Raw genomic sequence first — 14,913 nt, 5'->3', positions numbered from 1 at the left:
GCGCTTCAATAAATCAAATACTATAATTAGGTACCTATTTTAATTACCAACATAATATTATAAAGTATAAATTATGTCTTTGAAATACAAGCCGCTATACTTATTTTTATTTTTAACCACCCCTTACTTATTAATGTAAATGTTGACCATTTTAGATAATATAATGTTTACATGTTATACCTACCAACATGGAAATAAATAAGAAACAAATTCAACATCATTGAGTAGGCCATTGTAGCAATGCAGCAGATGTATGTTAAATTTTATTTCAAAGATAGGTCTTAAGAACCATTACCTATAGCCCGTTGTTTGAATAGTATAATATGGATATTTAATATATACAAATCTTTGTAAATATAGTGTACCTACATGATGAAGAACGTCTGCCAGGCGCCAGCTTATATTGAGAATATTATAATATTAATTATAACGTATTTACCTATACATATTGCTGAAATAAAGTCACTCTATTTCGCTTCTCGTTATTAAAATTAATTTATTTCACTGGCCAAAGTGATTGTTACAGATGTCTATGCAAGCAACTACAACCTATTTACATATTACATGTAACAATAATAATAAAAAATATACCTAATTGTAATAATAATTGAAAATTATAAATTAAGTAATATCTAGCTAGTGAGATGTATTAAATTTCTACGATTAATATATTTTGAATAATAACAGAATAAGAAAAATCGTACGTGAATACGAGTAAATCGTTAATAGGTATAAGGTATTGGTATATACGTTTGGATATCTAATATCGTCCTAATTTGAACTTTAATCATTCAAAAGAATTTTTTTAATTTTCAAACCTTAAGTATTAAAATTAAATATAGTACTCAATTTTGACTAAAAAAGAATATTCGTATGTAGATATTTCATAAATTTTCATTATTTTATTGAATGTATTTTCCTGGATTTCTCAAAAATCTAGAACCTGCTTCATTTGAAGTTCATATTTTTACGAAATTCAATAAATTGATAAATGTTTATAAAATACTATATTTTGTAGTTAATTATAGATACATAATATTTTTATTTTAATACCTAATATTTGAAAATGTGATGCAAAATTTGTTATACATTTTTCTTATTGGAATTTATAAAAAACAGTTTGGCGCAAAGCCTTCAACGTCAGTCTTATTACCTACTATATAAATATCTATGAAATAGTATATTTTGTTATTTTTTTTTTATTTCCCTGAAGCATCTTTGTTTAAACAGCCAGAGTTCAGGGGTTCTTAGAAATATTCAAATATAATGTATATAATGGATGTACGAGTATAATCAATAAATAATAACAATATGTAATATAATAACTAGGTACTTTAATATATTTATATGTGGGTAAAGGTATATAAAGTCTCGCGAGTTGTCAAAAAGTTGGTTAGCAGTTGCCTTGGTGTGCATTTAATTCTTTCGCATGTTTATTGGCAAACTTTTTGTTTTCGTCCTGGATAGGTAATATCTTGAATATCGATGGATGACTTCATTCCTGTGCTACCGCGGTATATCTGCGACAGTGATATAATGAAAAGCAATATTTTGACAACGTTGAATAATTTCGATATTGGATTTGCTGGCACAACCCCACGATTGTAATTATTGTATACCAAAAGCCCAAATCGGTTTGATGATAGCTATATATAGAAACAGCCATTTGTTTGCCAGGTTTAGTGTGGAATGTTTTCTAACTAGCCAGTATAATTTGCGCATTTTGTTTTTATTTGATTTGCAATTTTTTTTGGCGGACATGGTTGTTTCAATTTAGGCGAAAATCAATAAGTCGCATATCCGAATTTAACTAATTATTTTTGTAGGATTCTCGTGTGGTCGGTTCAGCAACACATCACTTATGTAACTTTTCATTTTTACGTAAAGTACCTAAAACTTATGTGCACGTGTGCACCAACTTATCAGCACAATTAATCTCGATTTTTTAAGGCCTCAACCAGTCAACCAACAAGAAATGTGGTTGATTGAGGTCTGTAATTTTTCAGTTGTAGTCTGTCGGTCATTATATCTACTTTTTATTAAAACTACCGTATTTTCAGAAAATATATAGCAGTCATTGATTCATCGTTGGTTGGTATATCAAATTATCAACTATATAGAGTAGAATGTATCGAAGATAAAGAATAAGGTCTAAACTTCTACTCTGTGTTCTATTGTGAATTGAATGACGCGCGGTATACTCCAGTTGATATGTTTTTAAAATTTGTTATTGCTTTTTCATGCTTGACTGGAAATTGTCGTTTAGTCAGGTAAGGTTCTAGAAGTGCACACCAAGTATATGGCAGTTATCGTAATAAATTTAATGAGTATACATATAGTCCTATTAATTAGTCTGGTATGCCAAACCTTATGAAAAGCTTAAATTGCGTGGCTACGTCTAGAATATTCCGTAGTAATACCTACTTATTTTTACAGCGCCTTGCTTATTATAATGTTTGTGACACAATGAACTTGGTCGATGTTAGCCATAAAAGCTAAAGTTTATTCCGTAATCCAAACTGGTTTTCTGGTATGAGAGGTCACTTATTTTTTTCTATAAATGGTTTTATACGACTATGAAAAAGCTTTTCGAAGCTATGTCTGAGGTATAACTTATTGTTCTTACCTGGTTTTAATAACATATGTGATGATCACCACACCAGTACCTTTTTCCAATTTATTAATTTTTCAATTAATTAAAAAAAAAATGTCGTTATGTTAAAAAGCTTAAAAATGTACCTGATACAATGTGATTCCTCTGCGAAAGTAATTCTTATAACACAATTTAAAAATGTCACAGTTAAAAAGCATAGTTGATGAAGCTTATAATAAAAATATATATTATATTAGATATAAATAGGCCCGATGTCAAACTATGTTTTATTAATCATATCTAAAACTTTCAAATTATTTTTAGTTAAAAATGTATAAATATGCATCACAATTCTCAATTCTCAATGACAAGTTATAATAGGTATGCTTAATAGGTACGTATTTTACCTATATAGTGTAAAGTTAGACAAGCGGTTACCATGGGGGAAAAGCCTCCACATCACCTCCAGCCTACCATAATCCCAAAAAATCATTAAATTATATAAAAATATTTTAAAAGAAAGAAACACTTATTTATTTTGTTTATTACATCATCCAATGACATTAAAATTTATATTACGATTTATAAAGATATAATCCATAAAATATAATACGACTATAGCATAATCACAGATATATAGGTATGTTTATACTTTTGTGGGCATAATCTTTAACCATATAAACTAAGTAAAAAATAAATCTAGTAAACTTATAGTTTATATGGTCGAAGGGAATAATACTTTCTCGCCACTATATTTTACGGTAACGAATTTTACAATCAATTTTTTTTTTTTTTCATATAGTCGATACAAATTTACAAATATTATGGCTATAGGTTATAATACATGGCTATAATATTTTGCATCAGAAAAACTTATGATTTACAAATTCACTATAGTAAATGTTAGGTTCCCAGCGTTCTGTTTTTGCAAATAAATAGAAGATGTATGCTAAAAAAAATTTAAAAAAGAAGGGGAAACTCCGTCCCCTGTTTCCACCCCCAAAATTCAAACACTGTTGTTTTTTATTATTATACGTATTTATAATTTATATATAGTTGCTAATTACATTCGATTTTGTTAAAGATTTTATCATTTAAATTATTTTTAGTTTAAGGTAATATATATGTACGATTAATTCTCATATTATACATTGGTCGTTGCAGTTGTATATAAATATATTAATATAAATACCTATGATATTGATGAGATATAAAAGAGCTCTAAATGGTTTTTAGTGTTTTTACACTTCCGTATACCTTCACACACACACACACACACGCACATACAGATTATAGTTTTAATTACGCCTATACTGTATAGGAACTTGAAATTTTCACTGAACATTTACATTGTAAGCATTTTATCTATACCTACACTTACACATTATATAATTTTCAAATTATTTTGTTTCTTTTTGTGACTTGGACTTAAAAATCTTATGTTACATAAGGAATTAATCAAAATCACCACAAAAATTTGAAAGTTGTTTTGTACTTAAAAATGTACTTATATTTGTACGTGTGCTTTTTATTAATTGTAATACCTCGTGAACTTTATAAATTGTTATACGATATATACAGGGTGATTCTGTTATCATAAAACACATATTATTTCGTTAAGTAACAACTTTATTTCATTTTTTTTTTCAAAATATTTTGTTTCATGTTTTTCTCAAACTATATAGTTATAGTTGTATAACATCTTTATTTTTTCACCTTTTTATTTAATAAGTGAAACCACTATCAATTTTTGATTTTAAAATGGCAACCTATATATTTTAAAATATATTAAATTAATAGGGCTATTTTTTATGAATTTTAACGTTCAAATTATTATTTTCCGTTAATTTTTTAGCAAATTATAGCTTTTCAAAGTTAGATGGTTTCCGGCTTTTATATAAAACTTCTTATTGTTTCATTTTTTATGTTATAAACTCGCGTTATGGACTATCGACGCAGTGATGAACTTTGTACCTGTATATATAGTTACCAACGCCTCACAGCCATAATAATCTCTAGGAAGAACACCTAAAAACAATAAAAAACTAAAAACCTCAAACCCCTAACTTTGAGCAGCTAACGCGTTAAAATTCATAAAAAAAATAGTCCTACTATTTTATGGCATTTTAAATATAGGTTGCCATTTGAAAATCAAAAGTCGGTAGTAATTTCACTATAAACTAATTTAACGGTGAAAAAAATAAGAATCTTATACCACTAGTTTTAGAAAACACTTTTTGAATATGATTGTTTATAATGTTTAATGATAAAATAATCAAACTGTATATTATAGGTTAAAGAAACCACATACCGTGCTGACTTACAATAGTATCTATTGATAATAATATATATATATTATATATATGTCATATGGCTTAAGTAGGTACCAATTGGTATAAAGCTATAATAATATAATATTTAACATTATAGGTAATGTAATAATTATTATAATTATAATCATAATGTGTTTAGCAAAAATATTATAGTTACCTATATTAGTACCTATTATATATAGGCATACCTAACATAAATATATTATTTTAATATACCATCATTGGTTATAGAAGTAGAAGTAGAAATAGATGATTTTAACTCAATGTCTATTTATATATATATATATATAGGTACAAAATAAGTTATATTTTATATCATTGAATCCAAAATCCAAATTTAACACATCGTTTGTCGTTATAATAAAATTTACTGTGATCTTCCTATACATTATATACTTAATGACCCGGCATTATAAATTAATAATTATGATATTATATATTACGTATAATACTCGAAATACCTTCCATCAGCTGCAGAACAGTGCAACAGAGTCCTCTGGTTTTTATATTTTATTCTTTCAGTAGGTATATCAAAATCGTGTATTTTTTATCTCATCATTAAAATTTCCTGCGATATAGGTACAGCCGTAAGCGGTATACACATAATCATATACCATAGTATATATACCAATATACCATATGGTACTTACCACAGGTAAAACGTGATAGAGGTAACCATATAACGTATTATAATATATGTAATATTTATGGTATATAATATTATAATTCATAAATGTTATATATATAATAGGACGCTATAGGGATGACAATTTTATCATAAAATACACAACTATCGTATCCCGATTTCGCGTGTAACAACGCTGGATTTTTGACGGTGAGGTGGGGGGAGGAGGAGGAGGCGTGGTCGTAGCACTGGTGTCCACGCCATTGGCTACCGTCGGGTTTGTCCCCCTTTAGCCGCCGCCGCCGCCGACGACGTCGAGCCGGCCGGTCGCAATACGCTCGCAACAGTCGCCACAGTGCACAGACGCATCGCTGCGCTCCGTAACCGGTGTACACCGCGTCTGCTCTCCGAAACCGATTGTCGTGTGCGTTCTCGTTTATACCTGCCGTACGATATATATGTAAAATAATATTAAACGTATTTTTCCTGTATTTATATTATCGTATAACCGTATAGGTAACGCGAGAGACACTGTTCTATACGTTTTTGTAACCGTTTCCGAATAATAATAATAATATTAATATTTTTTTTCTTCTGTGCAATACGCTCGCAAGTGAATTATATTTTACCTACATAGATATACGCGTGGCGTTCCTAAACCGCCAATTATTTACGAAGAAATTTCGTGTAGACGTTTTACTGAATATTGTGCGTGCGTTTTGGTTTTTACTCATTTAATATTACCTATTATTGCTTTGCCCAGAGTTTTCCCGCCTTCTACCGGACCAGGTTCGACGTTATTCGTTCAAAATTGGCCGCATCAAGCAGAATCCGGTTCGTGTAGCCACTGGCGAAACGGCTGCGCACGACTTGGTAAGCATATTCGTCTACATAATATACTGACTTCCAGTACGATATATTATACCTATCTGGCTATCTATATAGACACGCTTGTGGTTGATTTTTTTACGTGCCTCCATCAAATAAAAACGGTGTTGTGTAATACCTTGTGTCAATAAGGTAATAACTTACGTCTATATAACTCTATTAAATTCATTTAAGCCTATGCAATAGAAATGTAGGTATTATTACTTTGAAATTTGAATTTGTCAAACAACTTATAATATGCACGTGTGTTGGTATCCTAGAGGGCGCCATCTGCAATATGTTTTGAAAAATTATGCGCCCCGTCCCCCATGCATCCCATCAACGTAGACTGCTCAGCTAGGTAGGTATTATTGTTTAAATATTATACATATTATGATATTACATGCTAATATTATCATTTATCATAAAAAATATACGATATATTATTAAAACACAGCTTACAAGTAAAACCTACATGGTTTGGCGAAAACAAATAATAAATGTATATAATAATGGCTAATCGTAAAAACCATATCGTAGATAAAATAATATAAAACATATTTTATATTTTTTAATAATAGATAAATATATCTATATTCTTTATATAATCATATATAATCATGAATTATGATGATTGAATCTTGAAGTTCTTATTATCGAAAGTCGTAAGTACTTATATAATACATATATATTTATCTAGGTATAATCTATATTATTATATATTATCTAATTTAAAATCAGTTTCAAATTTAAATTTTATATTAAAGTCAAGTACTTATAGATCATAAAATTGAATAAATTATTTATTTGTTACATATAAAATTACAAATGTAGGTACCTATTGACACATTTTTATTGTTTATACTTTATACCTTTAATGCCCCTAAATGATGGTACTTATATTGTACAAATATTTTATTTTATCATATATAAGAGTTTAGGTATTAACACTCACAATGAGATTATATTACGTTTATATACAATATAGGTATAGGAACTAAGTAGAATTTTTGTAGGTACACCTATACTACCTACTATACCTACACAAAACGTGTTAAAAACTATGTGTTCTTCTGTCTCTTGGCTGATAGTTAAATGTTATAAAATAATAATTCTTAGGTTAATAAAGGGTTGTATGTTTATACATAATACATATATACTTTATACGTGTAGGTACATAAATACGGGTGTGTATCGAAAGGGTATGACATTTATGTGTACCTACCTGGTTTTATTGTTACATTATAAAATCCTAATCCTTGTATTACGCTCTGTATGATATTAATATACATGTGGTGTATATATATATATATGTGTGTGTGTGTTTGTGTTATATACCTATAATATATCCTATTGTATATAGTTATAGTCGTATATAGTATACTAATAATTATAAAATATATAGTATAATATAGTGCAGCAGCGTACTATTTCAGTTGTCAACAAATTAACAAAAAAATAATTCTCGTTCTTCTTAACTTAATACAAATGTTTAAAATAAATAGCATCACTATATATTATAAAACTAGGTACATAATGGATGTATAGATAATGTTTTGTACAATATGTCAATATATTATACAGTTTAGAACAAGTTTTTGTTAGAATAGAGTTTAAATTTAATGCATTTACTATTTAAATGGTTTTTAAAAATAGGTATGTTTTCTAAACTATGTAAATTGACATAAAGCATAATATAGGTTTAAGTATATTATGGTAAATTATTACTTATATATATTTAGATTAGTCTGCAGTAACCATGTCATAATAAATATTTATCCTCCTTTACAGAGTTTTAAAAAATCATTTTATGTATAGATCAATAGATTTTATTTGAAGTCTTTATAATTAAATATTTTATTATTTTATGTATATATACTTTCAAATTATCTCAAAGCACAAATAGTTATGTGAAATAGTGGACACGTAATTATCAATATAAATTAATACCAACGTTCTACCATATAGGTTAGTGATCTTCGTATTGAGGCAAATAATATTCTGGGTACACAATATGAAAATAAAATATTAAGATTATTAATACTATACCAACAAAACTAATAAAATACAAGTAAACCGATTTCTTAGCTTGTTCACATCCGTCTTCTTTATACATTGAAAGTTCACTTGCCAAATCTTTATAAAAAAATATAAATATAAATATAATGATATAAGGTATAGGGTACTAAAACTAACGTAAATATAGTTTATATATTAACTTGTTTCGTCATAATAGTTATTCATCTGTGCTGTACATGTTTTACGTGACAAAATTGCCCATTGTTTAAAGTTGTCCAACTTTTGTTTAATTCTTTTAATACGTTTTGAAACTTTCTTATTATCTATAGAAAATGTATTCTAAATTAATATTATTATGACAATTATCTACTATTTACCTGACCATTTATTATCGTAGGCAAAGCTGCTCACAATAACAACGAATAAAACTATACAATAAGAAGATTCCATCGGTATTAAATTAATTTTGTTGTTTAACATCGAACTAATATTGTAAGCAGATAAACTAGTTTAATATATTATAATATGGTATCACGACCTTGTGATTTGTCACTTAGCAACTGGTAATGTAGATTTAACGACATAGGTAGCTATAGTTTATACAACAATTATTATAGTCGCAAAAAATAATTTAGATATCGTAATAACTTATTTATGTAACACCTAATTTAATATGATAAATTTGGATCTCCACACTTTTTTTAAAAATTTTCATTTGTTGTGTATTTAAACGAAATAAATATATAAACATAAAAAAATGATTAATAATTATTATATACCTATTCTGCAAAGTCCCATATGAAAGTAAATTATGTAGGTATCTATTTATGATTGTATTTGCTCAAATAGTTGATGTTTTTCTTCCTAAATGTTATAATATTGAATATTAATAAATGCATGGTTAATATTTTCAAATTACTGAATTAACAATACATTTTTATATGCAATAATAATTTTAAAAACTTTTTCTAAAATTATTTAAAAAATTATTGTTATTATTTTTGCTATTTAGGTATAACAAGTAGGTTTTAACGGAAATTATTGTTTTATTTCTATTGCACAGAAAGTTTTGATAATAATGATTATTCCCTAATATTAACTATATCTATATAATCTGATTTGTATAATTTTAGTCAATTATATTATTTTATGCAGTTTAATAAATTCAGTAAATAGGCGTAACATGAACTATAGACATTTTAAACAATTATCCACTATAATTAAAATAATTATTCGACTTGAGTTAAATGTATTATTCAAAAACCATTGTGTAAATTATAATTAAAAAACCATTAAATAATTATTAATCAATTATTGCGTAACTTAAAAGTTCAATGAAGTCGATCGATATCTTTATTTATGATGCAAAATATATACTAATTCTATAATTATAAATAAAATATTATTTGTAAATAACCTGTATTTTTCATATGTCATATAACAAAATATTTGAAAAGCAATTTGAGTATAAAACAAGTGACAACCTAATATTTAATGGTCATCATGCATCATTTAAATAAATATATATATATATATATATATATACATATATGCTATATGGTGTAACGTTTTTAAATCTTTTAGTTTCTTATTTAAAATACAAAGAATAATATTAGCACTACTACGTGACTAAATAAATGATGTTTTTAAAATCATATTCTGTAAAAATTATTAAAAAGGTTTACTTTTATTTATAAATAATTGGAATAAAAGAATAAAAATATTATTTAAAACATTTAAAAACGTAATATTACATAAATTTACAATAATTATTAGGAAAATAAAAAATACTATAATATTATTTAGGTATAATAAGCTAACATAATTTAAAATTAATTAAAATACAATAAATGAAATAAAATTTACACTTATGTAAATACGAGAGCTATTATATCGACAATCAAAATATTGTATTTAATTGAAAAAATGAATACATTTTCTAGTATTGTATATTTTTTAGGTAGATACTAAGAATTGTACATACATATTATGTATTAAAGCTAAATTTTTCAAGCAAAATTGTCTTGTAGTTTCATTATTTTAAAATGTATACAGCGTATATACGTATAGATACTTACTTACGTTAACGGTATTAAACGTGTTTGTACGAGTATGTGTTAACATTTTGACTAGTGAATTTTGGTACTATATGTATGACGATAAAAAGTGACCTTGGACCTTACCAATGTAGACTTGCATTATGTTAAAGAAATTGATGTACATATAGGGTCGAACATGGGGTAAATCCTTTCGGTACAATACAAACATTTATTTTGTCAGGGTTAAAGAGAATTTAGTTACCGTAGTCGTCATCGTTGTTCAAAGGAGCCGATCAGATATTTTTACAAGGGTAGTTTTTTTTCGAGGACAAAAAACAAAATCATAAGTAACAAAAAAAAAAATAATAATAATAATAATAATATATTACATAATTACCTACTTACTACAATTAAGTCATAATAACAATTAAAAGTTATTTTTATACTTTTAAGGACATAATTGTTATAAAATTATATAATAATAAACAATCGAATTATAACATTATTCTAGGTTATTCAATATTCATACAAATATAGTAGGTTTTTAGGAATATATGTAATATGTATTTACATAGATTTAGTATGAGTTTTGATTTATAGTCATTATATTTTAATAATGTCATTCGATTATGAAACTAATAATATTTTAAAATGTATATTAGCAGATGAAGAGCGATTTATCATGCAAAATCAATAATCATTATTGTATTTTATTATTTTATTAATAATAAATAAATAAAAATTGTTAACAATAGCTAATTGCTTTAAAAATATTTAATTATTTCAATTTAAGGTATTTTCACAACAAGCAGTTGTATAAAAAATACTTAGAAGTAATTAAACTATGCATAGGAACATTTTTGTTCCGCTTTCAGAGTTGATAAGATTCTATAGGTATATCTGGCAGCTAATTAAAATGCTCTAAATATGAAGTCAATATAATATTATCTAGTCTATATGGTTACATATTTTCCAACAATATCGTGCGTAACTGCACGGATATTATTTATATTTGAATGCACCCGCCTCTGAAATTAGAATCGTAACAGAAATACACAATAAATTATCAACCTTGTCTCTTACAATTGACCACTTAGAATTAAGTAGACTGTCAATTTAAATAACGTGTACAGCCGCCCTCCTCCCTCGCGGCCAACGCATAAACGATAATTGAAGTGTTTTGACATTATATAAATATACATTAACATGTGTATGCGTTTCCGTTCCGTCTTCTATGGAAAAACTATGTTTTTTTTCTGTTTAATATTATCATTATTGTTCGAAGGATGTTGTGTTTTGTAAATGATATATATGTATGTGACTTATTCATTATATTATTGTCCTTTGTAATAGTATGCGTGCGTATATTGGACTATAAAAGACCCGGACAATCGTCATTATGATGCAACTATATTTGTGTACATATAGGTATATATTATATTATTATATAGGTATACGTTTTCAATTCATTTTTTATGGGAGGCAAAAATAATAATAATAATAATAATAACATACTACTCGACCGCCTTCTTAAATAAATGCCGATTCCTGCATTATGTGTTTGACTTGTTAATCAAGCTGCATATGGGGAACATAATGTTGTAATTATATATGATAATGAGTCATGACGTGTATTGACTCGAAGTTCATGCAGTTTATCAGATTTTTAGAAACGTTAGTATATATATATGAAATATCAAAGCTTTGATTTAATTTACAAAATATAGGTACATAACAATTTATATGATGTCATACCAAACATTGATGTTTATTGCACAATAGGTATATTATAATTTAATACATTTTATTACAAAAAATTAATTATTTGAAAAATTGTCTGAACTTCCTGCTTGTATAATTTTGAAAAATCATATCATAATATTATAATAATGCATATACTTACAAACCTACAAAATGTATAAAATATATGATCATCGTTTTAAAATTTACCTACCTACCTAATAGTAATATAATGTATAATTTCTTTAAAATATTTCTTCTTTTGTTTCTTATGTATTCATCCAAGATATATTCATGTTTATTTTGTTTTTTATAATTTTGGAAATATAATTGTTTTTAAAAATGATTAAAATCTAATAATAAAAAGTGAACTCATTTTTAATATATTTAAAATTAATTGTATATAACCTTAGGCCAAGCTTGATTTTTTTTGTAATTTTTCATCAGAAACTATTTGAAAACTTTTAATTAACTCTTATAACATAGTACTTTATTTATAAGTACTTGTTCCAGATTAATAATAAAAAAGACATTTTATTTAGACAGTAAAAATACAAATAATTAAATAGATTACTTATGTGTTAACCAACCTTGAGTATGATATTGATTCGTCTATAATAATTTATATAAAATAAAATATTAATAACTCAACTTTTTAATTTAATTATTATACATATTATATTATGATTTTACAAATTAAGATTGTGGTTTTTCATTTATCCGTATGTATGTTAATATGCAATAACAATTGAATACGTATGGAACAGAAATTGTTATAGTATTACATATTATACTATACAATTGTGTTATATTTATATATGTAATTAATTACTTAATAGAAGGTAGCTAGAAACTATTAAAAACTGCACTATTAAAATATTTAGTTCTGAATAATTGTTATCCACTATAACTATATGAAGTCAATAATAATTAAATTTGTTTGGTTGTCTATATATTGTTCAATTTATTTGAAAAATGAAATAAAAATAATATAAATGCCCAAGGAATTTATTCATAATAATTACATTCTTCCACAGTTTAAAAACCTTGCCACGCTGTTTCTTGAGAATACTACAGTATTCTTTATTTTATCCCCTTCTTATTTTATATTTTTCATCCCTTCGGTAGTACTTAAATAGTGAACAGATGTATACAACATGTTCTTGAACGTACCTACCCCGTTAGGGGTATAATACTGTTAGATTGCTGACACATATAATATATATGTGCACATTTTATACGATATACCATGGTCCATGGCTACATGTGGTGTAAGAATTTAAATATTCAATTGCCTTTCTGTATTAAATGTGCAAAATATATCATTAGTTGCTTATTGTGACGTCAAAAAATTTGAAATAGTATGATATATTATTATTTGTTATGATTAGGTAGCTAATAGATTTTTTAGATATTAGTTGTTAATTGTTATTTTATTTTATGTAAATAAATTGTTCATGATCATTACATTTTTTTAGTAATTATGAATACCTGTAACTGTATACAAAAATATTTTAATAACACTGTCACGAAAACAAATTGTAACCAATAATAGCCTTTTCTACCAATGTTTTTTTTTGGGGGGGGGGAGGGGGGGGGTGAATTAAAATATTTAAATAATAAATCGGCATAATCAAAATATTTAATGGATAATAACAATAATTATAATCATAATAATGATAAAAATAATCAACTCATGTTCTAATTTAAATTTAATATATGGATAATATTCCTATTTCCTATATACTATTCCTTTTTAAGACATTTTGGTAACTGTTTAAAAATTGTTTCAATGTTTATTTTTATTATATTTTTTATAAAACTTTATAAAAGATGGAAATATTTTATATTTTTAAAAAATTCATAAAAACAAATTATTCATATACACTATTCAGACTATTTATTCTTCAACTAAAAATAGTTGTTTCCCCTTAGGAAAAAAACTGAAGCGCTGAAAAGTAATGTTTTGAGTGGCAGGTGATGTTTATAGGTTTTTTTTATTCTAACTCTTCAGACTAAAAAATGTTGGGTAAAAAATAATCAAATGGGACTAAGTTTAAAATATTTATTTTACTTGTGTATTAACGTAAAATAAAAATAGTTTGTTATTAAAAATAATTAGAAATTTCGATTGCGAAATTATAATTAATCATAATTTTTTTATAATACGTTTATGTATACAATCTCAGTTGCGTACCTTCTTTGAATGTATAAATTCTAATAACTAATGTCAAGAATATTTAAAAATGAATTCTTATATTTGTTTATTAAATTTCTCACAGGGTTGTGGACTATGTAGAGGTGGACGTAAAATTATACTATTAAGGAGGGTGTGTACAATAAGACATGAGCCAACGGTTTCTTTCATCAGAAACTGTAAACAACATTTTCACATAGTTTTTTTACATATGGATTGATATAATTTTTGATAAGATTAAATAGTTGTAAAATTGAATGCAAACAAACCCGTAAAAAAGTGAAATAACTTATTGTTAATGAGCCGTGAAATTTGGCATCAGGCCATCTATTAGGACTTAACGAGTTTTGGGCTGTTCATATTATATTATTATTAGACATTAAATAAAATGTATAACAAATGCATCTTGGCTATGAAAATTATTGTAAAAAAATTATATTATGTTATTATATAAATTGGGTGGTTTTTTAAAAATACACGAATTAAAATACTAAAAAAAG

The 14,913-nt window shown here is 25.8% G+C and overlaps 1 protein-coding gene across 2 annotated transcripts in view; it reads left to right on the top strand.

Moving 5' to 3' along the window:
- Window positions 1-5,901: 5,901 nt before the first annotated feature.
- The window catches only part of LOC132930315 (protein dead ringer homolog), a 68,741-nt gene continuing 59,729 nt past the window's right edge, over window positions 5,902-14,913 (top strand). For both annotated transcript variants that reach the window (XM_060996112.1, XM_060996113.1), the window contains exon 1: window positions 5,902-6,424. The gene's annotated coding sequence lies outside the window, so the exon portion shown is untranslated. The remainder of the gene's footprint in view (window positions 6,425-14,913) is intronic.

This window comes from Rhopalosiphum padi, chromosome 4 (genome assembly GCF_020882245.1).
Source record: "Rhopalosiphum padi isolate XX-2018 chromosome 4, ASM2088224v1, whole genome shotgun sequence".
Taxonomy (NCBI): Eukaryota; Metazoa; Arthropoda; class Insecta; order Hemiptera; family Aphididae; genus Rhopalosiphum; species Rhopalosiphum padi.
Note: the sequence above shows the minus strand (reverse complement) of the source record. Positions and strands in the feature narration are given on the sequence as shown.